General features: G+C 53.6%; 42 non-coding genes across 42 annotated transcripts; 33 read left to right on the top strand and 9 right to left on the bottom strand.

Moving 5' to 3' along the window:
• Positions 1-98: 98 nt before the first annotated feature.
• Positions 99-180, top strand: Trnas-aga (transfer RNA serine (anticodon AGA)). Its single transcript has one exon. It is a non-coding gene; the product is annotated as a tRNA-Ser (tRNA).
• A 272-nt stretch (positions 181-452) lies between these two features.
• On the bottom strand, positions 453-524 carry Trnag-ucc (transfer RNA glycine (anticodon UCC)). Its single transcript has one exon. It is a non-coding gene; the product is annotated as a tRNA-Gly (tRNA).
• An 813-nt stretch (positions 525-1,337) lies between these two features.
• Positions 1,338-1,410, top strand: Trnam-cau (transfer RNA methionine (anticodon CAU)). Its single transcript has one exon. It is a non-coding gene; the product is annotated as a tRNA-Met (tRNA).
• A 322-nt stretch (positions 1,411-1,732) lies between these two features.
• On the top strand, positions 1,733-1,804 carry Trnae-uuc (transfer RNA glutamic acid (anticodon UUC)). The gene has a single exon. It is a non-coding gene; the product is annotated as a tRNA-Glu (tRNA).
• A 296-nt stretch (positions 1,805-2,100) lies between these two features.
• Trnak-uuu (transfer RNA lysine (anticodon UUU)) lies at positions 2,101-2,173 on the top strand. The gene has a single exon. It is a non-coding gene; the product is annotated as a tRNA-Lys (tRNA).
• Positions 2,174-2,312: 139 nt separating this feature from the next.
• On the top strand, positions 2,313-2,394 carry Trnas-aga (transfer RNA serine (anticodon AGA)). The gene has a single exon. It is a non-coding gene; the product is annotated as a tRNA-Ser (tRNA).
• Positions 2,395-2,666: 272 nt separating this feature from the next.
• Positions 2,667-2,738, bottom strand: Trnag-ucc (transfer RNA glycine (anticodon UCC)). Its single transcript has one exon. It is a non-coding gene; the product is annotated as a tRNA-Gly (tRNA).
• An 813-nt stretch (positions 2,739-3,551) lies between these two features.
• Positions 3,552-3,624, top strand: Trnam-cau (transfer RNA methionine (anticodon CAU)). The gene has a single exon. It is a non-coding gene; the product is annotated as a tRNA-Met (tRNA).
• A 322-nt stretch (positions 3,625-3,946) lies between these two features.
• Trnae-uuc (transfer RNA glutamic acid (anticodon UUC)) lies at positions 3,947-4,018 on the top strand. Its single transcript has one exon. It is a non-coding gene; the product is annotated as a tRNA-Glu (tRNA).
• A 296-nt stretch (positions 4,019-4,314) lies between these two features.
• Trnak-uuu (transfer RNA lysine (anticodon UUU)) lies at positions 4,315-4,387 on the top strand. The gene has a single exon. It is a non-coding gene; the product is annotated as a tRNA-Lys (tRNA).
• Positions 4,388-4,526: 139 nt separating this feature from the next.
• Trnas-aga (transfer RNA serine (anticodon AGA)) lies at positions 4,527-4,608 on the top strand. The gene has a single exon. It is a non-coding gene; the product is annotated as a tRNA-Ser (tRNA).
• A 272-nt stretch (positions 4,609-4,880) lies between these two features.
• Trnag-ucc (transfer RNA glycine (anticodon UCC)) lies at positions 4,881-4,952 on the bottom strand. The gene has a single exon. It is a non-coding gene; the product is annotated as a tRNA-Gly (tRNA).
• An 813-nt stretch (positions 4,953-5,765) lies between these two features.
• On the top strand, positions 5,766-5,838 carry Trnam-cau (transfer RNA methionine (anticodon CAU)). Its single transcript has one exon. It is a non-coding gene; the product is annotated as a tRNA-Met (tRNA).
• Positions 5,839-6,160: 322 nt separating this feature from the next.
• Positions 6,161-6,232, top strand: Trnae-uuc (transfer RNA glutamic acid (anticodon UUC)). The gene has a single exon. It is a non-coding gene; the product is annotated as a tRNA-Glu (tRNA).
• Positions 6,233-6,528: 296 nt separating this feature from the next.
• On the top strand, positions 6,529-6,601 carry Trnak-uuu (transfer RNA lysine (anticodon UUU)). Its single transcript has one exon. It is a non-coding gene; the product is annotated as a tRNA-Lys (tRNA).
• Positions 6,602-6,740: 139 nt separating this feature from the next.
• On the top strand, positions 6,741-6,822 carry Trnas-aga (transfer RNA serine (anticodon AGA)). The gene has a single exon. It is a non-coding gene; the product is annotated as a tRNA-Ser (tRNA).
• A 272-nt stretch (positions 6,823-7,094) lies between these two features.
• On the bottom strand, positions 7,095-7,166 carry Trnag-ucc (transfer RNA glycine (anticodon UCC)). Its single transcript has one exon. It is a non-coding gene; the product is annotated as a tRNA-Gly (tRNA).
• An 813-nt stretch (positions 7,167-7,979) lies between these two features.
• Trnam-cau (transfer RNA methionine (anticodon CAU)) lies at positions 7,980-8,052 on the top strand. Its single transcript has one exon. It is a non-coding gene; the product is annotated as a tRNA-Met (tRNA).
• Positions 8,053-8,374: 322 nt separating this feature from the next.
• Trnae-uuc (transfer RNA glutamic acid (anticodon UUC)) lies at positions 8,375-8,446 on the top strand. The gene has a single exon. It is a non-coding gene; the product is annotated as a tRNA-Glu (tRNA).
• Positions 8,447-8,742: 296 nt separating this feature from the next.
• Positions 8,743-8,815, top strand: Trnak-uuu (transfer RNA lysine (anticodon UUU)). The gene has a single exon. It is a non-coding gene; the product is annotated as a tRNA-Lys (tRNA).
• A 139-nt stretch (positions 8,816-8,954) lies between these two features.
• Positions 8,955-9,036, top strand: Trnas-aga (transfer RNA serine (anticodon AGA)). The gene has a single exon. It is a non-coding gene; the product is annotated as a tRNA-Ser (tRNA).
• A 272-nt stretch (positions 9,037-9,308) lies between these two features.
• Positions 9,309-9,380, bottom strand: Trnag-ucc (transfer RNA glycine (anticodon UCC)). The gene has a single exon. It is a non-coding gene; the product is annotated as a tRNA-Gly (tRNA).
• Positions 9,381-10,193: 813 nt separating this feature from the next.
• Positions 10,194-10,266, top strand: Trnam-cau (transfer RNA methionine (anticodon CAU)). The gene has a single exon. It is a non-coding gene; the product is annotated as a tRNA-Met (tRNA).
• A 322-nt stretch (positions 10,267-10,588) lies between these two features.
• Trnae-uuc (transfer RNA glutamic acid (anticodon UUC)) lies at positions 10,589-10,660 on the top strand. Its single transcript has one exon. It is a non-coding gene; the product is annotated as a tRNA-Glu (tRNA).
• A 296-nt stretch (positions 10,661-10,956) lies between these two features.
• Positions 10,957-11,029, top strand: Trnak-uuu (transfer RNA lysine (anticodon UUU)). Its single transcript has one exon. It is a non-coding gene; the product is annotated as a tRNA-Lys (tRNA).
• Positions 11,030-11,168: 139 nt separating this feature from the next.
• Positions 11,169-11,250, top strand: Trnas-aga (transfer RNA serine (anticodon AGA)). The gene has a single exon. It is a non-coding gene; the product is annotated as a tRNA-Ser (tRNA).
• A 272-nt stretch (positions 11,251-11,522) lies between these two features.
• On the bottom strand, positions 11,523-11,594 carry Trnag-ucc (transfer RNA glycine (anticodon UCC)). Its single transcript has one exon. It is a non-coding gene; the product is annotated as a tRNA-Gly (tRNA).
• An 813-nt stretch (positions 11,595-12,407) lies between these two features.
• On the top strand, positions 12,408-12,480 carry Trnam-cau (transfer RNA methionine (anticodon CAU)). Its single transcript has one exon. It is a non-coding gene; the product is annotated as a tRNA-Met (tRNA).
• Positions 12,481-12,802: 322 nt separating this feature from the next.
• On the top strand, positions 12,803-12,874 carry Trnae-uuc (transfer RNA glutamic acid (anticodon UUC)). The gene has a single exon. It is a non-coding gene; the product is annotated as a tRNA-Glu (tRNA).
• Positions 12,875-13,170: 296 nt separating this feature from the next.
• Trnak-uuu (transfer RNA lysine (anticodon UUU)) lies at positions 13,171-13,243 on the top strand. The gene has a single exon. It is a non-coding gene; the product is annotated as a tRNA-Lys (tRNA).
• Positions 13,244-13,382: 139 nt separating this feature from the next.
• Positions 13,383-13,464, top strand: Trnas-aga (transfer RNA serine (anticodon AGA)). Its single transcript has one exon. It is a non-coding gene; the product is annotated as a tRNA-Ser (tRNA).
• Positions 13,465-13,736: 272 nt separating this feature from the next.
• Trnag-ucc (transfer RNA glycine (anticodon UCC)) lies at positions 13,737-13,808 on the bottom strand. Its single transcript has one exon. It is a non-coding gene; the product is annotated as a tRNA-Gly (tRNA).
• An 813-nt stretch (positions 13,809-14,621) lies between these two features.
• Trnam-cau (transfer RNA methionine (anticodon CAU)) lies at positions 14,622-14,694 on the top strand. The gene has a single exon. It is a non-coding gene; the product is annotated as a tRNA-Met (tRNA).
• Positions 14,695-15,016: 322 nt separating this feature from the next.
• Trnae-uuc (transfer RNA glutamic acid (anticodon UUC)) lies at positions 15,017-15,088 on the top strand. The gene has a single exon. It is a non-coding gene; the product is annotated as a tRNA-Glu (tRNA).
• A 296-nt stretch (positions 15,089-15,384) lies between these two features.
• Trnak-uuu (transfer RNA lysine (anticodon UUU)) lies at positions 15,385-15,457 on the top strand. Its single transcript has one exon. It is a non-coding gene; the product is annotated as a tRNA-Lys (tRNA).
• Positions 15,458-15,596: 139 nt separating this feature from the next.
• On the top strand, positions 15,597-15,678 carry Trnas-aga (transfer RNA serine (anticodon AGA)). The gene has a single exon. It is a non-coding gene; the product is annotated as a tRNA-Ser (tRNA).
• A 272-nt stretch (positions 15,679-15,950) lies between these two features.
• On the bottom strand, positions 15,951-16,022 carry Trnag-ucc (transfer RNA glycine (anticodon UCC)). The gene has a single exon. It is a non-coding gene; the product is annotated as a tRNA-Gly (tRNA).
• An 813-nt stretch (positions 16,023-16,835) lies between these two features.
• Trnam-cau (transfer RNA methionine (anticodon CAU)) lies at positions 16,836-16,908 on the top strand. Its single transcript has one exon. It is a non-coding gene; the product is annotated as a tRNA-Met (tRNA).
• Positions 16,909-17,230: 322 nt separating this feature from the next.
• On the top strand, positions 17,231-17,302 carry Trnae-uuc (transfer RNA glutamic acid (anticodon UUC)). The gene has a single exon. It is a non-coding gene; the product is annotated as a tRNA-Glu (tRNA).
• Positions 17,303-17,598: 296 nt separating this feature from the next.
• Positions 17,599-17,671, top strand: Trnak-uuu (transfer RNA lysine (anticodon UUU)). The gene has a single exon. It is a non-coding gene; the product is annotated as a tRNA-Lys (tRNA).
• A 139-nt stretch (positions 17,672-17,810) lies between these two features.
• Positions 17,811-17,892, top strand: Trnas-aga (transfer RNA serine (anticodon AGA)). Its single transcript has one exon. It is a non-coding gene; the product is annotated as a tRNA-Ser (tRNA).
• Positions 17,893-18,164: 272 nt separating this feature from the next.
• On the bottom strand, positions 18,165-18,236 carry Trnag-ucc (transfer RNA glycine (anticodon UCC)). Its single transcript has one exon. It is a non-coding gene; the product is annotated as a tRNA-Gly (tRNA).
• Between the last annotated feature and the right edge of the window lie 596 nt (positions 18,237-18,832).

The raw sequence follows: 18,832 nt of genomic DNA, 5'->3' as shown, positions 1-18,832 counted from the left end.
GTAGCCCTGCCGTAATCAGTGCACGGAGTTCGTTTCCTGTCAACATTCTGCGCAGAACGGTTTGATTTTTCACGATTCGAGGGGACTTTTGGCTGCGAGCAGTCGTGGCCGAGTGGTTAAGGCGTCTGACTAGAAATCAGATTCCCTCTGGGAGCGTAGGTTCGAGTCCTACCGACTGCGTCTCTTTTTTTTTTATTTTTTTGTTTAAGAAGAAGGAGCACAAAACTTCGCAGTTTGCCTGTACTTCGCTACACCTCACCTCTCACAGCCGTTTATATCGCCTGTCCTCTTGATAAGGGCGAATTCCAAGCGTCAGCTTTCGCGTCAGCCGAGCAAAGTCGGGACAAGTCGGGACATACTACAGGATGGCCTGGAGTGGAGCAACGACGGAAAGAAAACGTTAATGTAACAGCACGTGGCTCACATACTCAGACGTAAAAATTTGCGCCCGTTGCGGTGGCCGGGAATCGAACCCGGATCAACTGCTGGGAAGGCAACTATGCTCACCATTACACCACCACCGCACAGCCGCTGCTCGTAACGCCGCGCTGTGTCGGCTTCCCGCCCGCCGGCAGCGGCCCACGGTGATAGTAGCTGTAGGCGCTTTACGAGGTAGGAGGGTGCATCCACACGCGTTCGGGCAGCGCCTCCACGCACGCTGCGTCTTTGGGCAAGACTCGTCGCCGCGGCCGCAAGGTTACTCACACGATAGTGATGAGCGGTCGCTTTAAGGCAGTGTAGTGGGGGACTCCGCGTGTGTAGCACTTTTTTCGGCTGTATCCGGCGTCGTTGGGTGGCAATCCCACTTTCCCTGCAGACAGCTACTCTGGAATATGCTCGGGAAGCACGGCCGACCGCCCCCAACAAATGCAACTAAAAAAATGAGAACAACAACTAAAAAAGTGGTAGGTTGTTCGCCTACCACTCGGGCGGCCCGGGTTCGATTCCCGGCCGATGCATCGTTTTGCTGTTCTCGCTATAATGCTGCCGCGCCGATTGCTCGTTTGAGCTGCGTCAGCCTCAGGAATGTATAGCAGGATTCGCTGTGAGAAGAACCAAACACGCAGCACGCAAGAGACCGTACTTGGACGGACGCGTGCTATTTCTGAACTCTAGCGTCAGCCTGGCCCTACAGGCCGCTGTGTTCAGGTGCCGCAAGGGCGATGTACTGTAACCTCAGGCAGTGCTGCTTTCCGTTGAAAAAGCCGCGGCAGCAGTTTAATCTAGCAATTCGGGAAAGCACGTGTAGCAACACAACAGATTCTTGAGAAAGCGCAAACTGTCTATCTCTAATATGCGAGACTTACCAAGTTTCCTGGGACGTTGCTTGCAAACGTGCCTCGGTAGCGCAGTGGGTAGCGCGTAAGTCTCATAATCTTAAGGTCGTGAGTTCGATCCTCACCCGGGGCATTTAATTTGCTGTACATCATGGCTGAATTAACGGCGTTGCTGTTGCTAGGGAACGAACTGAATTGTCGTTTGTTATCCACAAGGAGCCCACGCCTCAGCGTTAAAATGTTTACATCCAGCTATGGCAAGGTACAGCTTTGACCTTTCTCCTCCCCTGTTGTGAGTAAAATATGATGCAAACTGCAATGAATTGTCAGTTTCGAGCTGTGCGCCATGCCAGTCTGCAAGCGCAAATATGCTCGCAAACAGAGAACACCACTAAGTCCGGATTCAGCACGAAAAGCGAGAGGAGAGGGAGTAAATCTGACGTTTATCGAGCAAATCCGGTGTGGTCTAGTGGCTAGGATACCTGGCTTTCACCCAGGAGGCCCGGGTTCGATTCCCGGTACCGGAAGGGAAGTTTTTGCGCACACGACCCTCCATGTTTTGGCCCTCCAACCCTCGTTTGTCGCCCTCCTTCCGGAGCTTCAACCGAGCGTAATCGGGGAAAACAGGCACGAGATGCAATTACTGTCAGCACCGGGGTAAAGGGAGAAGAGGCACTGGTCCGCTGTTGGGCTGCTACCAGCGTCAGTGGCAAGTCGGTGAAGTCGCCAGTTGCGCTAGAAGCCAGCAATTACCGTAGTACGCCTACACACGCGTTCCAGTTATTCACATTGCCTGCAGCTGCTCCATCCACAGCAAGCGTGAGCCCGGATAGCTCAGTCGGTAGAGCATTAGGCTTTTAACCTAAGGGTCCAGGGTTCGAGTCCCTGTCCGGGCGAAGATTTTAACGCTTCCGTAATGGCTCGTCTCGTAGCGCTGGTAGCCCTGCCGTAATCAGTGCACGGAGTTCGTTTCCTGTCAACATTCTGCGCAGAACGGTTTGATTTTTCACGATTCGAGGGGACTTTTGGCTGCGAGCAGTCGTGGCCGAGTGGTTAAGGCGTCTGACTAGAAATCAGATTCCCTCTGGGAGCGTAGGTTCGAGTCCTACCGACTGCGTCTCTTTTTTTTTTATTTTTTTGTTTAAGAAGAAGGAGCACAAAACTTCGCAGTTTGCCTGTACTTCGCTACACCTCACCTCTCACAGCCGTTTATATCGCCTGTCCTCTTGATAAGGGCGAATTCCAAGCGTCAGCTTTCGCGTCAGCCGAGCAAAGTCGGGACAAGTCGGGACATACTACAGGATGGCCTGGAGTGGAGCAACGACGGAAAGAAAACGTTAATGTAACAGCACGTGGCTCACATACTCAGACGTAAAAATTTGCGCCCGTTGCGGTGGCCGGGAATCGAACCCGGATCAACTGCTGGGAAGGCAACTATGCTCACCATTACACCACCACCGCACAGCCGCTGCTCGTAACGCCGCGCTGTGTCGGCTTCCCGCCCGCCGGCAGCGGCCCACGGTGATAGTAGCTGTAGGCGCTTTACGAGGTAGGAGGGTGCATCCACACGCGTTCGGGCAGCGCCTCCACGCACGCTGCGTCTTTGGGCAAGACTCGTCGCCGCGGCCGCAAGGTTACTCACACGATAGTGATGAGCGGTCGCTTTAAGGCAGTGTAGTGGGGGACTCCGCGTGTGTAGCACTTTTTTCGGCTGTATCCGGCGTCGTTGGGTGGCAATCCCACTTTCCCTGCAGACAGCTACTCTGGAATATGCTCGGGAAGCACGGCCGACCGCCCCCAACAAATGCAACTAAAAAAATGAGAACAACAACTAAAAAAGTGGTAGGTTGTTCGCCTACCACTCGGGCGGCCCGGGTTCGATTCCCGGCCGATGCATCGTTTTGCTGTTCTCGCTATAATGCTGCCGCGCCGATTGCTCGTTTGAGCTGCGTCAGCCTCAGGAATGTATAGCAGGATTCGCTGTGAGAAGAACCAAACACGCAGCACGCAAGAGACCGTACTTGGACGGACGCGTGCTATTTCTGAACTCTAGCGTCAGCCTGGCCCTACAGGCCGCTGTGTTCAGGTGCCGCAAGGGCGATGTACTGTAACCTCAGGCAGTGCTGCTTTCCGTTGAAAAAGCCGCGGCAGCAGTTTAATCTAGCAATTCGGGAAAGCACGTGTAGCAACACAACAGATTCTTGAGAAAGCGCAAACTGTCTATCTCTAATATGCGAGACTTACCAAGTTTCCTGGGACGTTGCTTGCAAACGTGCCTCGGTAGCGCAGTGGGTAGCGCGTAAGTCTCATAATCTTAAGGTCGTGAGTTCGATCCTCACCCGGGGCATTTAATTTGCTGTACATCATGGCTGAATTAACGGCGTTGCTGTTGCTAGGGAACGAACTGAATTGTCGTTTGTTATCCACAAGGAGCCCACGCCTCAGCGTTAAAATGTTTACATCCAGCTATGGCAAGGTACAGCTTTGACCTTTCTCCTCCCCTGTTGTGAGTAAAATATGATGCAAACTGCAATGAATTGTCAGTTTCGAGCTGTGCGCCATGCCAGTCTGCAAGCGCAAATATGCTCGCAAACAGAGAACACCACTAAGTCCGGATTCAGCACGAAAAGCGAGAGGAGAGGGAGTAAATCTGACATTTATCGAGCAAATCCGGTGTGGTCTAGTGGCTAGGATACCTGGCTTTCACCCAGGAGGCCCGGGTTCGATTCCCGGTACCGGAAGGGAAGTTTTTGCGCACACGACCCTCCATGTTTTGGCCCTCCAACCCTCGTTTGTCGCCCTCCTTCCGGAGCTTCAACCGAGCGTAATCGGGGAAAACAGGCACGAGATGCAATTACTGTCAGCACCGGGGTAAAGGGAGAAGAGGCACTGGTCCGCTGTTGGGCTGCTACCAGCGTCAGTGGCAAGTCGGTGAAGTCGCCAGTTGCGCCAGAAGCCAGCAATTACCGTAGTACGCCTACACACGCGTTCCAGTTATTCACATTGCCTGCAGCTGCTCCATCCACAGCAAGCGTGAGCCCGGATAGCTCAGTCGGTAGAGCATTAGGCTTTTAACCTAAGGGTCCAGGGTTCGAGTCCCTGTCCGGGCGAAGATTTTAACGCTTCCGTAATGGCTCGTCTCGTAGCGCTGGTAGCCCTGCCGTAATCAGTGCACGGAGTTCGTTTCCTGTCAACATTCTGCGCAGAACGGTTTGATTTTTCACGATTCGAGGGGACTTTTGGCTGCGAGCAGTCGTGGCCGAGTGGTTAAGGCGTCTGACTAGAAATCAGATTCCCTCTGGGAGCGTAGGTTCGAGTCCTACCGACTGCGTCTCTTTTTTTTTTATTTTTTTGTTTAAGAAGAAGGAGCACAAAACTTCGCAGTTTGCCTGTACTTCGCTACACCTCACCTCTCACAGCCGTTTATATCGCCTGTCCTCTTGATAAGGGCGAATTCCAAGCGTCAGCTTTCGCGTCAGCCGAGCAAAGTCGGGACAAGTCGGGACATACTACAGGATGGCCTGGAGTGGAGCAACGACGGAAAGAAAACGTTAATGTAACAGCACGTGGCTCACATACTCAGACGTAAAAATTTGCGCCCGTTGCGGTGGCCGGGAATCGAACCCGGATCAACTGCTGGGAAGGCAACTATGCTCACCATTACACCACCACCGCACAGCCGCTGCTCGTAACGCCGCGCTGTGTCGGCTTCCCGCCCGCCGGCAGCGGCCCACGGTGATAGTAGCTGTAGGCGCTTTACGAGGTAGGAGGGTGCATCCACACGCGTTCGGGCAGCGCCTCCACGCACGCTGCGTCTTTGGGCAAGACTCGTCGCCGCGGCCGCAAGGTTACTCACACGATAGTGATGAGCGGTCGCTTTAAGGCAGTGTAGTGGGGGACTCCGCGTGTGTAGCACTTTTTTCGGCTGTATCCGGCGTCGTTGGGTGGCAATCCCACTTTCCCTGCAGACAGCTACTCTGGAATATGCTCGGGAAGCACGGCCGACCGCCCCCAACAAATGCAACTAAAAAAATGAGAACAACAACTAAAAAAGTGGTAGGTTGTTCGCCTACCACTCGGGCGGCCCGGGTTCGATTCCCGGCCGATGCATCGTTTTGCTGTTCTCGCTATAATGCTGCCGCGCCGATTGCTCGTTTGAGCTGCGTCAGCCTCAGGAATGTATAGCAGGATTCGCTGTGAGAAGAACCAAACACGCAGCACGCAAGAGACCGTACTTGGACGGACGCGTGCTATTTCTGAACTCTAGCGTCAGCCTGGCCCTACAGGCCGCTGTGTTCAGGTGCCGCAAGGGCGATGTACTGTAACCTCAGGCAGTGCTGCTTTCCGTTGAAAAAGCCGCGGCAGCAGTTTAATCTAGCAATTCGGGAAAGCACGTGTAGCAACACAACAGATTCTTGAGAAAGCGCAAACTGTCTATCTCTAATATGCGAGACTTACCAAGTTTCCTGGGACGTTGCTTGCAAACGTGCCTCGGTAGCGCAGTGGGTAGCGCGTAAGTCTCATAATCTTAAGGTCGTGAGTTCGATCCTCACCCGGGGCATTTAATTTGCTGTACATCATGGCTGAATTAACGGCGTTGCTGTTGCTAGGGAACGAACTGAATTGTCGTTTGTTATCCACAAGGAGCCCACGCCTCAGCGTTAAAATGTTTACATCCAGCTATGGCAAGGTACAGCTTTGACCTTTCTCCTCCCCTGTTGTGAGTAAAATATGATGCAAACTGCAATGAATTGTCAGTTTCGAGCTGTGCGCCATGCCAGTCTGCAAGCGCAAATATGCTCGCAAACAGAGAACACCACTAAGTCCGGATTCAGCACGAAAAGCGAGAGGAGAGGGAGTAAATCTGACGTTTATCGAGCAAATCCGGTGTGGTCTAGTGGCTAGGATACCTGGCTTTCACCCAGGAGGCCCGGGTTCGATTCCCGGTACCGGAAGGGAAGTTTTTGCGCACACGACCCTCCATGTTTTGGCCCTCCAACCCTCGTTTGTCGCCCTCCTTCCGGAGCTTCAACCGAGCGTAATCGGGGAAAACAGGCACGAGATGCAATTACTGTCAGCACCGGGGTAAAGGGAGAAGAGGCACTGGTCCGCTGTTGGGCTGCTACCAGCGTCAGTGGCAAGTCGGTGAAGTCGCCAGTTGCGCTAGAAGCCAGCAATTACCGTAGTACGCCTACACACGCGTTCCAGTTATTCACATTGCCTGCAGCTGCTCCATCCACAGCAAGCGTGAGCCCGGATAGCTCAGTCGGTAGAGCATTAGGCTTTTAACCTAAGGGTCCAGGGTTCGAGTCCCTGTCCGGGCGAAGATTTTAACGCTTCCGTAATGGCTCGTCTCGTAGCGCTGGTAGCCCTGCCGTAATCAGTGCACGGAGTTCGTTTCCTGTCAACATTCTGCGCAGAACGGTTTGATTTTTCACGATTCGAGGGGACTTTTGGCTGCGAGCAGTCGTGGCCGAGTGGTTAAGGCGTCTGACTAGAAATCAGATTCCCTCTGGGAGCGTAGGTTCGAGTCCTACCGACTGCGTCTCTTTTTTTTTTATTTTTTTGTTTAAGAAGAAGGAGCACAAAACTTCGCAGTTTGCCTGTACTTCGCTACACCTCACCTCTCACAGCCGTTTATATCGCCTGTCCTCTTGATAAGGGCGAATTCCAAGCGTCAGCTTTCGCGTCAGCCGAGCAAAGTCGGGACAAGTCGGGACATACTACAGGATGGCCTGGAGTGGAGCAACGACGGAAAGAAAACGTTAATGTAACAGCACGTGGCTCACATACTCAGACGTAAAAATTTGCGCCCGTTGCGGTGGCCGGGAATCGAACCCGGATCAACTGCTGGGAAGGCAACTATGCTCACCATTACACCACCACCGCACAGCCGCTGCTCGTAACGCCGCGCTGTGTCGGCTTCCCGCCCGCCGGCAGCGGCCCACGGTGATAGTAGCTGTAGGCGCTTTACGAGGTAGGAGGGTGCATCCACACGCGTTCGGGCAGCGCCTCCACGCACGCTGCGTCTTTGGGCAAGACTCGTCGCCGCGGCCGCAAGGTTACTCACACGATAGTGATGAGCGGTCGCTTTAAGGCAGTGTAGTGGGGGACTCCGCGTGTGTAGCACTTTTTTCGGCTGTATCCGGCGTCGTTGGGTGGCAATCCCACTTTCCCTGCAGACAGCTACTCTGGAATATGCTCGGGAAGCACGGCCGACCGCCCCCAACAAATGCAACTAAAAAAATGAGAACAACAACTAAAAAAGTGGTAGGTTGTTCGCCTACCACTCGGGCGGCCCGGGTTCGATTCCCGGCCGATGCATCGTTTTGCTGTTCTCGCTATAATGCTGCCGCGCCGATTGCTCGTTTGAGCTGCGTCAGCCTCAGGAATGTATAGCAGGATTCGCTGTGAGAAGAACCAAACACGCAGCACGCAAGAGACCGTACTTGGACGGACGCGTGCTATTTCTGAACTCTAGCGTCAGCCTGGCCCTACAGGCCGCTGTGTTCAGGTGCCGCAAGGGCGATGTACTGTAACCTCAGGCAGTGCTGCTTTCCGTTGAAAAAGCCGCGGCAGCAGTTTAATCTAGCAATTCGGGAAAGCACGTGTAGCAACACAACAGATTCTTGAGAAAGCGCAAACTGTCTATCTCTAATATGCGAGACTTACCAAGTTTCCTGGGACGTTGCTTGCAAACGTGCCTCGGTAGCGCAGTGGGTAGCGCGTAAGTCTCATAATCTTAAGGTCGTGAGTTCGATCCTCACCCGGGGCATTTAATTTGCTGTACATCATGGCTGAATTAACGGCGTTGCTGTTGCTAGGGAACGAACTGAATTGTCGTTTGTTATCCACAAGGAGCCCACGCCTCAGCGTTAAAATGTTTACATCCAGCTATGGCAAGGTACAGCTTTGACCTTTCTCCTCCCCTGTTGTGAGTAAAATATGATGCAAACTGCAATGAATTGTCAGTTTCGAGCTGTGCGCCATGCCAGTCTGCAAGCGCAAATATGCTCGCAAACAGAGAACACCACTAAGTCCGGATTCAGCACGAAAAGCGAGAGGAGAGGGAGTAAATCTGACGTTTATCGAGCAAATCCGGTGTGGTCTAGTGGCTAGGATACCTGGCTTTCACCCAGGAGGCCCGGGTTCGATTCCCGGTACCGGAAGGGAAGTTTTTGCGCACACGACCCTCCATGTTTTGGCCCTCCAACCCTCGTTTGTCGCCCTCCTTCCGGAGCTTCAACCGAGCGTAATCGGGGAAAACAGGCACGAGATGCAATTACTGTCAGCACCGGGGTAAAGGGAGAAGAGGCACTGGTCCGCTGTTGGGCTGCTACCAGCGTCAGTGGCAAGTCGGTGAAGTCGCCAGTTGCGCTAGAAGCCAGCAATTACCGTAGTACGCCTACACACGCGTTCCAGTTATTCACATTGCCTGCAGCTGCTCCATCCACAGCAAGCGTGAGCCCGGATAGCTCAGTCGGTAGAGCATTAGGCTTTTAACCTAAGGGTCCAGGGTTCGAGTCCCTGTCCGGGCGAAGATTTTAACGCTTCCGTAATGGCTCGTCTCGTAGCGCTGGTAGCCCTGCCGTAATCAGTGCACGGAGTTCGTTTCCTGTCAACATTCTGCGCAGAACGGTTTGATTTTTCACGATTCGAGGGGACTTTTGGCTGCGAGCAGTCGTGGCCGAGTGGTTAAGGCGTCTGACTAGAAATCAGATTCCCTCTGGGAGCGTAGGTTCGAGTCCTACCGACTGCGTCTCTTTTTTTTTTATTTTTTTGTTTAAGAAGAAGGAGCACAAAACTTCGCAGTTTGCCTGTACTTCGCTACACCTCACCTCTCACAGCCGTTTATATCGCCTGTCCTCTTGATAAGGGCGAATTCCAAGCGTCAGCTTTCGCGTCAGCCGAGCAAAGTCGGGACAAGTCGGGACATACTACAGGATGGCCTGGAGTGGAGCAACGACGGAAAGAAAACGTTAATGTAACAGCACGTGGCTCACATACTCAGACGTAAAAATTTGCGCCCGTTGCGGTGGCCGGGAATCGAACCCGGATCAACTGCTGGGAAGGCAACTATGCTCACCATTACACCACCACCGCACAGCCGCTGCTCGTAACGCCGCGCTGTGTCGGCTTCCCGCCCGCCGGCAGCGGCCCACGGTGATAGTAGCTGTAGGCGCTTTACGAGGTAGGAGGGTGCATCCACACGCGTTCGGGCAGCGCCTCCACGCACGCTGCGTCTTTGGGCAAGACTCGTCGCCGCGGCCGCAAGGTTACTCACACGATAGTGATGAGCGGTCGCTTTAAGGCAGTGTAGTGGGGGACTCCGCGTGTGTAGCACTTTTTTCGGCTGTATCCGGCGTCGTTGGGTGGCAATCCCACTTTCCCTGCAGACAGCTACTCTGGAATATGCTCGGGAAGCACGGCCGACCGCCCCCAACAAATGCAACTAAAAAAATGAGAACAACAACTAAAAAAGTGGTAGGTTGTTCGCCTACCACTCGGGCGGCCCGGGTTCGATTCCCGGCCGATGCATCGTTTTGCTGTTCTCGCTATAATGCTGCCGCGCCGATTGCTCGTTTGAGCTGCGTCAGCCTCAGGAATGTATAGCAGGATTCGCTGTGAGAAGAACCAAACACGCAGCACGCAAGAGACCGTACTTGGACGGACGCGTGCTATTTCTGAACTCTAGCGTCAGCCTGGCCCTACAGGCCGCTGTGTTCAGGTGCCGCAAGGGCGATGTACTGTAACCTCAGGCAGTGCTGCTTTCCGTTGAAAAAGCCGCGGCAGCAGTTTAATCTAGCAATTCGGGAAAGCACGTGTAGCAACACAACAGATTCTTGAGAAAGCGCAAACTGTCTATCTCTAATATGCGAGACTTACCAAGTTTCCTGGGACGTTGCTTGCAAACGTGCCTCGGTAGCGCAGTGGGTAGCGCGTAAGTCTCATAATCTTAAGGTCGTGAGTTCGATCCTCACCCGGGGCATTTAATTTGCTGTACATCATGGCTGAATTAACGGCGTTGCTGTTGCTAGGGAACGAACTGAATTGTCGTTTGTTATCCACAAGGAGCCCACGCCTCAGCGTTAAAATGTTTACATCCAGCTATGGCAAGGTACAGCTTTGACCTTTCTCCTCCCCTGTTGTGAGTAAAATATGATGCAAACTGCAATGAATTGTCAGTTTCGAGCTGTGCGCCATGCCAGTCTGCAAGCGCAAATATGCTCGCAAACAGAGAACACCACTAAGTCCGGATTCAGCACGAAAAGCGAGAGGAGAGGGAGTAAATCTGACGTTTATCGAGCAAATCCGGTGTGGTCTAGTGGCTAGGATACCTGGCTTTCACCCAGGAGGCCCGGGTTCGATTCCCGGTACCGGAAGGGAAGTTTTTGCGCACACGACCCTCCATGTTTTGGCCCTCCAACCCTCGTTTGTCGCCCTCCTTCCGGAGCTTCAACCGAGCGTAATCGGGGAAAACAGGCACGAGATGCAATTACTGTCAGCACCGGGGTAAAGGGAGAAGAGGCACTGGTCCGCTGTTGGGCTGCTACCAGCGTCAGTGGCAAGTCGGTGAAGTCGCCAGTTGCGCCAGAAGCCAGCAATTACCGTAGTACGCCTACACACGCGTTCCAGTTATTCACATTGCCTGCAGCTGCTCCATCCACAGCAAGCGTGAGCCCGGATAGCTCAGTCGGTAGAGCATTAGGCTTTTAACCTAAGGGTCCAGGGTTCGAGTCCCTGTCCGGGCGAAGATTTTAACGCTTCCGTAATGGCTCGTCTCGTAGCGCTGGTAGCCCTGCCGTAATCAGTGCACGGAGTTCGTTTCCTGTCAACATTCTGCGCAGAACGGTTTGATTTTTCACGATTCGAGGGGACTTTTGGCTGCGAGCAGTCGTGGCCGAGTGGTTAAGGCGTCTGACTAGAAATCAGATTCCCTCTGGGAGCGTAGGTTCGAGTCCTACCGACTGCGTCTCTTTTTTTTTTATTTTTTTGTTTAAGAAGAAGGAGCACAAAACTTCGCAGTTTGCCTGTACTTCGCTACACCTCACCTCTCACAGCCGTTTATATCGCCTGTCCTCTTGATAAGGGCGAATTCCAAGCGTCAGCTTTCGCGTCAGCCGAGCAAAGTCGGGACAAGTCGGGACATACTACAGGATGGCCTGGAGTGGAGCAACGACGGAAAGAAAACGTTAATGTAACAGCACGTGGCTCACATACTCAGACGTAAAAATTTGCGCCCGTTGCGGTGGCCGGGAATCGAACCCGGATCAACTGCTGGGAAGGCAACTATGCTCACCATTACACCACCACCGCACAGCCGCTGCTCGTAACGCCGCGCTGTGTCGGCTTCCCGCCCGCCGGCAGCGGCCCACGGTGATAGTAGCTGTAGGCGCTTTACGAGGTAGGAGGGTGCATCCACACGCGTTCGGGCAGCGCCTCCACGCACGCTGCGTCTTTGGGCAAGACTCGTCGCCGCGGCCGCAAGGTTACTCACACGATAGTGATGAGCGGTCGCTTTAAGGCAGTGTAGTGGGGGACTCCGCGTGTGTAGCACTTTTTTCGGCTGTATCCGGCGTCGTTGGGTGGCAATCCCACTTTCCCTGCAGACAGCTACTCTGGAATATGCTCGGGAAGCACGGCCGACCGCCCCCAACAAATGCAACTAAAAAAATGAGAACAACAACTAAAAAAGTGGTAGGTTGTTCGCCTACCACTCGGGCGGCCCGGGTTCGATTCCCGGCCGATGCATCGTTTTGCTGTTCTCGCTATAATGCTGCCGCGCCGATTGCTCGTTTGAGCTGCGTCAGCCTCAGGAATGTATAGCAGGATTCGCTGTGAGAAGAACCAAACACGCAGCACGCAAGAGACCGTACTTGGACGGACGCGTGCTATTTCTGAACTCTAGCGTCAGCCTGGCCCTACAGGCCGCTGTGTTCAGGTGCCGCAAGGGCGATGTACTGTAACCTCAGGCAGTGCTGCTTTCCGTTGAAAAAGCCGCGGCAGCAGTTTAATCTAGCAATTCGGGAAAGCACGTGTAGCAACACAACAGATTCTTGAGAAAGCGCAAACTGTCTATCTCTAATATGCGAGACTTACCAAGTTTCCTGGGACGTTGCTTGCAAACGTGCCTCGGTAGCGCAGTGGGTAGCGCGTAAGTCTCATAATCTTAAGGTCGTGAGTTCGATCCTCACCCGGGGCATTTAATTTGCTGTACATCATGGCTGAATTAACGGCGTTGTTGTTGCTAGGGAACGAACTGAATTGTCGTTTGTTATCCACAAGGAGCCCACGCCTCAGCGTTAAAATGTTTACATCCAGCTATGGCAAGGTACAGCTTTGACCTTTCTCCTCCCCTGTTGTGAGTAAAATATGATGCAAACTGCAATGAATTGTCAGTTTCGAGCTGTGCGCCATGCCAGTCTGCAAGCGCAAATATGCTCGCAAACAGAGAACACCACTAAGTCCGGATTCAGCACGAAAAGCGAGAGGAGAGGGAGTAAATCTGACGTTTATCGAGCAAATCCGGTGTGGTCTAGTGGCTAGGATACCTGGCTTTCACCCAGGAGGCCCGGGTTCGATTCCCGGTACCGGAAGGGAAGTTTTTGCGCACACGACCCTCCATGTTTTGGCCCTCCAACCCTCGTTTGTCGCCCTCCTTCCGGAGCTTCAACCGAGCGTAATCGGGGAAAACAGGCACGAGATGCAATTACTGTCAGCACCGGGGTAAAGGGAGAAGAGGCACTGGTCCGCTGTTGGGCTGCTACCAGCGTCAGTGGCAAGTCGGTGAAGTCGCCAGTTGCGCCAGAAGCCAGCAATTACCGTAGTACGCCTACACACGCGTTCCAGTTATTCACATTGCCTGCAGCTGCTCCATCCACAGCAAGCGTGAGCCCGGATAGCTCAGTCGGTAGAGCATTAGGCTTTTAACCTAAGGGTCCAGGGTTCGAGTCCCTGTCCGGGCGAAGATTTTAACGCTTCCGTAATGGCTCGTCTCGTAGCGCTGGTAGCCCTGCCGTAATCAGTGCACGGAGTTCGTTTCCTGTCAACATTCTGCGCAGAACGGTTTGATTTTTCACGATTCGAGGGGACTTTTGGCTGCGAGCAGTCGTGGCCGAGTGGTTAAGGCGTCTGACTAGAAATCAGATTCCCTCTGGGAGCGTAGGTTCGAGTCCTACCGACTGCGTCTCTTTTTTTTTTATTTTTTTGTTTAAGAAGAAGGAGCACAAAACTTCGCAGTTTGCCTGTACTTCGCTACACCTCACCTCTCACAGCCGTTTATATCGCCTGTCCTCTTGATAAGGGCGAATTCCAAGCGTCAGCTTTCGCGTCAGCCGAGCAAAGTCGGGACAAGTCGGGACATACTACAGGATGGCCTGGAGTGGAGCAACGACGGAAAGAAAACGTTAATGTAACAGCACGTGGCTCACATACTCAGACGTAAAAATTTGCGCCCGTTGCGGTGGCCGGGAATCGAACCCGGATCAACTGCTGGGAAGGCAACTATGCTCACCATTACACCACCACCGCACAGCCGCTGCTCGTAACGCCGCGCTGTGTCGGCTTCCCGCCCGCCGGCAGCGGCCCACGGTGATAGTAGCTGTAGGCGCTTTACGAGGTAGGAGGGTGCATCCACACGCGTTCGGGCAGCGCCTCCACGCACGCTGCGTCTTTGGGCAAGACTCGTCGCCGCGGCCGCAAGGTTACTCACACGATAGTGATGAGCGGTCGCTTTAAGGCAGTGTAGTGGGGGACTCCGCGTGTGTAGCACTTTTTTCGGCTGTATCCGGCGTCGTTGGGTGGCAATCCCACTTTCCCTGCAGACAGCTACTCTGGAATATGCTCGGGAAGCACGGCCGACCGCCCCCAACAAATGCAACTAAAAAAATGAGAACAACAACTAAAAAAGTGGTAGGTTGTTCGCCTACCACTCGGGCGGCCCGGGTTCGATTCCCGGCCGATGCATCGTTTTGCTGTTCTCGCTATAATGCTGCCGCGCCGATTGCTCGTTTGAGCTGCGTCAGCCTCAGGAATGTATAGCAGGATTCGCTGTGAGAAGAACCAAACACGCAGCACGCAAGAGACCGTACTTGGACGGACGCGTGCTATTTCTGAACTCTAGCGTCAGCCTGGCCCTACAGGCCGCTGTGTTCAGGTGCCGCAAGGGCGATGTACTGTAACCTCAGGCAGTGCTGCTTTCCGTTGAAAAAGCCGCGGCAGCAGTTTAATCTAGCAATTCGGGAAAGCACGTGTAGCAACACAACAGATTCTTGAGAAAGCGCAAACTGTCTATCTCTAATATGCGAGACTTACCAAGTTTCCTGGGACGTTGCTTGCAAACGTGCCTCGGTAGCGCAGTGGGTAGCGCGTAAGTCTCATAATCTTAAGGTCGTGAGTTCGATCCTCACCCGGGGCATTTAATTTGCTGTACATCATGGCTGAATTAACGGCGTTGCTGTTGCTAGGGAACGAACTGAATTGTCGTTTGTTATCCACAAGGAGCCCACGCCTCAGCGTTAAAATGTTTACATCCAGCTATGGCAAGGTACAGCTTTGACCTTTCTCCTCCCCTGTTGTGAGTAAAATATGATGCAAACTGCAATGAATTGTCAGTTTCGAGCTGTGCGCCATGCCAGTCTGCAAGCGCAAATATGCTCGCAAACAGAGAACACCACTAAGTCCGGATTCAGCACGAAAAGCGAGAGGAGAGGGAGTAAATCTGACGTTTATCGAGCAAATCCGGTGTGGTCTAGTGGCTAGGATACCTGGCTTTCACCCAGGAGGCCCGGGTTCGATTCCCGGTACCGGAAGGGAAGTTTTTGCGCACACGACCCTCCATGTTTTGGCCCTCCAACCCTCGTTTGTCGCCCTCCTTCCGGAGCTTCAACCGAGCGTAATCGGGGAAAACAGGCACGAGATGCAATTACTGTCAGCACCGGGGTAAAGGGAGAAGAGGCACTGGTCCGCTGTTGGGCTGCTACCAGCGTCAGTGGCAAGTCGGTGAAGTCGCCAGTTGCGCCAGAAGCCAGCAATTACCGTAGTACGCCTACACACGCGTTCCAGTTATTCACATTGCCTGCAGCTGCTCCATCCACAGCAAGCGTGAGCCCGGATAGCTCAGTCGGTAGAGCATTAGGCTTTTAACCTAAGGGTCCAGGGTTCGAGTCCCTGTCCGGGCGAAGATTTTAACGCTTCCGTAATGGCTCGTCTCGTAGCGCTGGTAGCCCTGCCGTAATCAGTGCACGGAGTTCGTTTCCTGTCAACATTCTGCGCAGAACGGTTTGATTTTTCACGATTCGAGGGGACTTTTGGCTGCGAGCAGTCGTGGCCGAGTGGTTAAGGCGTCTGACTAGAAATCAGATTCCCTCTGGGAGCGTAGGTTCGAGTCCTACCGACTGCGTCTCTTTTTTTTTTATTTTTTTGTTTAAGAAGAAGGAGCACAAAACTTCGCAGTTTGCCTGTACTTCGCTACACCTCACCTCTCACAGCCGTTTATATCGCCTGTCCTCTTGATAAGGGCGAATTCCAAGCGTCAGCTTTCGCGTCAGCCGAGCAAAGTCGGGACAAGTCGGGACATACTACAGGATGGCCTGGAGTGGAGCAACGACGGAAAGAAAACGTTAATGTAACAGCACGTGGCTCACATACTCAGACGTAAAAATTTGCGCCCGTTGCGGTGGCCGGGAATCGAACCCGGATCAACTGCTGGGAAGGCAACTATGCTCACCATTACACCACCACCGCACAGCCGCTGCTCGTAACGCCGCGCTGTGTCGGCTTCCCGCCCGCCGGCAGCGGCCCACGGTGATAGTAGCTGTAGGCGCTTTACGAGGTAGGAGGGTGCATCCACACGCGTTCGGGCAGCGCCTCCACGCACGCTGCGTCTTTGGGCAAGACTCGTCGCCGCGGCCGCAAGGTTACTCACACGATAGTGATGAGCGGTCGCTTTAAGGCAGTGTAGTGGGGGACTCCGCGTGTGTAGCACTTTTTTCGGCTGTATCCGGCGTCGTTGGGTGGCAATCCCACTTTCCCTGCAGACAGCTACTCTGGAATATGCTCGGGAAGCACGGCCGACCGCCCCCAACAAATGCAACTAAAAAAATGAGAACAACAACTAAAAAAGTGGTAGGTTGTTCGCCTACCACTCGGGCGGCCCGGGTTCGATTCCCGGCCGATGCATCGTTTTGCTGTTCTCGCTATAATGCTGCCGCGCCGATTGCTCGTTTGAGCTGCGTCAGCCTCAGGAATGTATAGCAGGATTCGCTGTGAGAAGAACCAAACACGCAGCACGCAAGAGACCGTACTTGGACGGACGCGTGCTATTTCTGAACTCTAGCGTCAGCCTGGCCCTACAGGCCGCTGTGTTCAGGTGCCGCAAGGGCGATGTACTGTAACCTCAGGCAGTGCTGCTTTCCGTTGAAAAAGCCGCGGCAGCAGTTTAATCTAGCAATTCGGGAAAGCACGTGTAGCAACACAACAGATTCTTGAGAAAGCGCAAACTGTCTATCTCTAATATGCGAGACTTACCAAGTTTCCTGGGACGTTGCTTGCAAACGTGCCTCGGTAGCGCAGTGGGTAGCGCGTAAGTCTCATAATCTTAAGGTCGTGAGTTCGATCCTCACCCGGGGCATTTAATTTGCTGTACATCATGGCTGAATTAACGGCGTTGTTGTTGCTAGGGAACGAACTGAATTGTCGTTTGTTATCCACAAGGAGCCCACGCCTCAGCGTTAAAATGTTTACATCCAGCTATGGCAAGGTACAGCTTTGACCTTTCTCCTCCCCTGTTGTGAGTAAAATATGATGCAAACTGCAATGAATTGTCAGTTTCGAGCTGTGCGCCATGCCAGTCTGCAAGCGCAAATATGCTCGCAAACAGAGAACACCACTAAGTCCGGATTCAGCACGAAAAGCGAGAGGAGAGGGAGTAAATCTGACGTTTATCGAGCAAATCCGGTGTGGTCTAGTGGCTAGGATACCTGGCTTTCACCCAGGAGGCCCGGGTTCGATTCCCGGTACCGGAAGGGAAGTTTTTGCGCACACGACCCTCCATGTTTTGGCCCTCCAACCCTCGTTTGTCGCCCTCCTTCCGGAGCTTCAACCGAGCGTAATCGGGGAAAACAGGCACGAGATGCAATTACTGTCAGCACCGGGGTAAAGGGAGAAGAGGCACTGGTCCGCTGTTGGGCTGCTACCAGCGTCAGTGGCAAGTCGGTGAAGTCGCCAGTTGCGCCAGAAGCCAGCAATTACCGTAGTACGCCTACACACGCGTTCCAGTTATTCACATTGCCTGCAGCTGCTCCATCCACAGCAAGCGTGAGCCCGGATAGCTCAGTCGGTAGAGCATTAGGCTTTTAACCTAAGGGTCCAGGGTTCGAGTCCCTGTCCGGGCGAAGATTTTAACGCTTCCGTAATGGCTCGTCTCGTAGCGCTGGTAGCCCTGCCGTAATCAGTGCACGGAGTTCGTTTCCTGTCAACATTCTGCGCAGAACGGTTTGATTTTTCACGATTCGAGGGGACTTTTGGCTGCGAGCAGTCGTGGCCGAGTGGTTAAGGCGTCTGACTAGAAATCAGATTCCCTCTGGGAGCGTAGGTTCGAGTCCTACCGACTGCGTCTCTTTTTTTTTTATTTTTTTGTTTAAGAAGAAGGAGCACAAAACTTCGCAGTTTGCCTGTACTTCGCTACACCTCACCTCTCACAGCCGTTTATATCGCCTGTCCTCTTGATAAGGGCGAATTCCAAGCGTCAGCTTTCGCGTCAGCCGAGCAAAGTCGGGACAAGTCGGGACATACTACAGGATGGCCTGGAGTGGAGCAACGACGGAAAGAAAACGTTAATGTAACAGCACGTGGCTCACATACTCAGACGTAAAAATTTGCGCCCGTTGCGGTGGCCGGGAATCGAACCCGGATCAACTGCTGGGAAGGCAACTATGCTCACCATTACACCACCACCGCACAGCCGCTGCTCGTAACGCCGCGCTGTGTCGGCTTCCCGCCCGCCGGCAGCGGCCCACGGTGATAGTAGCTGTAGGCGCTTTACGAGGTAGGAGGGTGCATCCACACGCGTTCGGGCAGCGCCTCCACGCACGCTGCGTCTTTGGGCAAGACTCGTCGCCGCGGCCGCAAGGTTACTCACACGATAGTGATGAGCGGTCGCTTTAAGGCAGTGTAGTGGGGGACTCCGCGTGTGTAGCACTTTTTTCGGCTGTATCCGGCGTCGTTGGGTGGCAATCCCACTTTCCCTGCAGACAGCTACTCTGGAATATGCTCGGGAAGCACGGCCGACCGCCCCCAACAAATGCAACTAAAAAAATGAGAACAACAACTAAAAAAGTGGTAGGTTGTTCGCCTACCACTCGGGCGGCCCGGGTTCGATTCCCGGCCGATGCATCGTTTTGCTGTTCTCGCTATAATGCTGCCGCGCCGATTGCTCGTTTGAGCTGCGTCAGCCTCAGGAATGTATAGCAGGATTCGCTGTGAGAAGAACCAAACACGCAGCACGCAAGAGACCGTACTTGGACGGACGCGTGCTATTTCTGAACTCTAGCGTC

The sequence above is a fragment of the Schistocerca serialis genome, chromosome 4, assembly GCF_023864345.2.
Source record: "Schistocerca serialis cubense isolate TAMUIC-IGC-003099 chromosome 4, iqSchSeri2.2, whole genome shotgun sequence".
Lineage (NCBI taxonomy): Eukaryota > Metazoa > Arthropoda > Insecta > Orthoptera > Acrididae > Schistocerca > Schistocerca serialis.
Note: the sequence above shows the minus strand (reverse complement) of the source record. Positions and strands in the feature narration are given on the sequence as shown.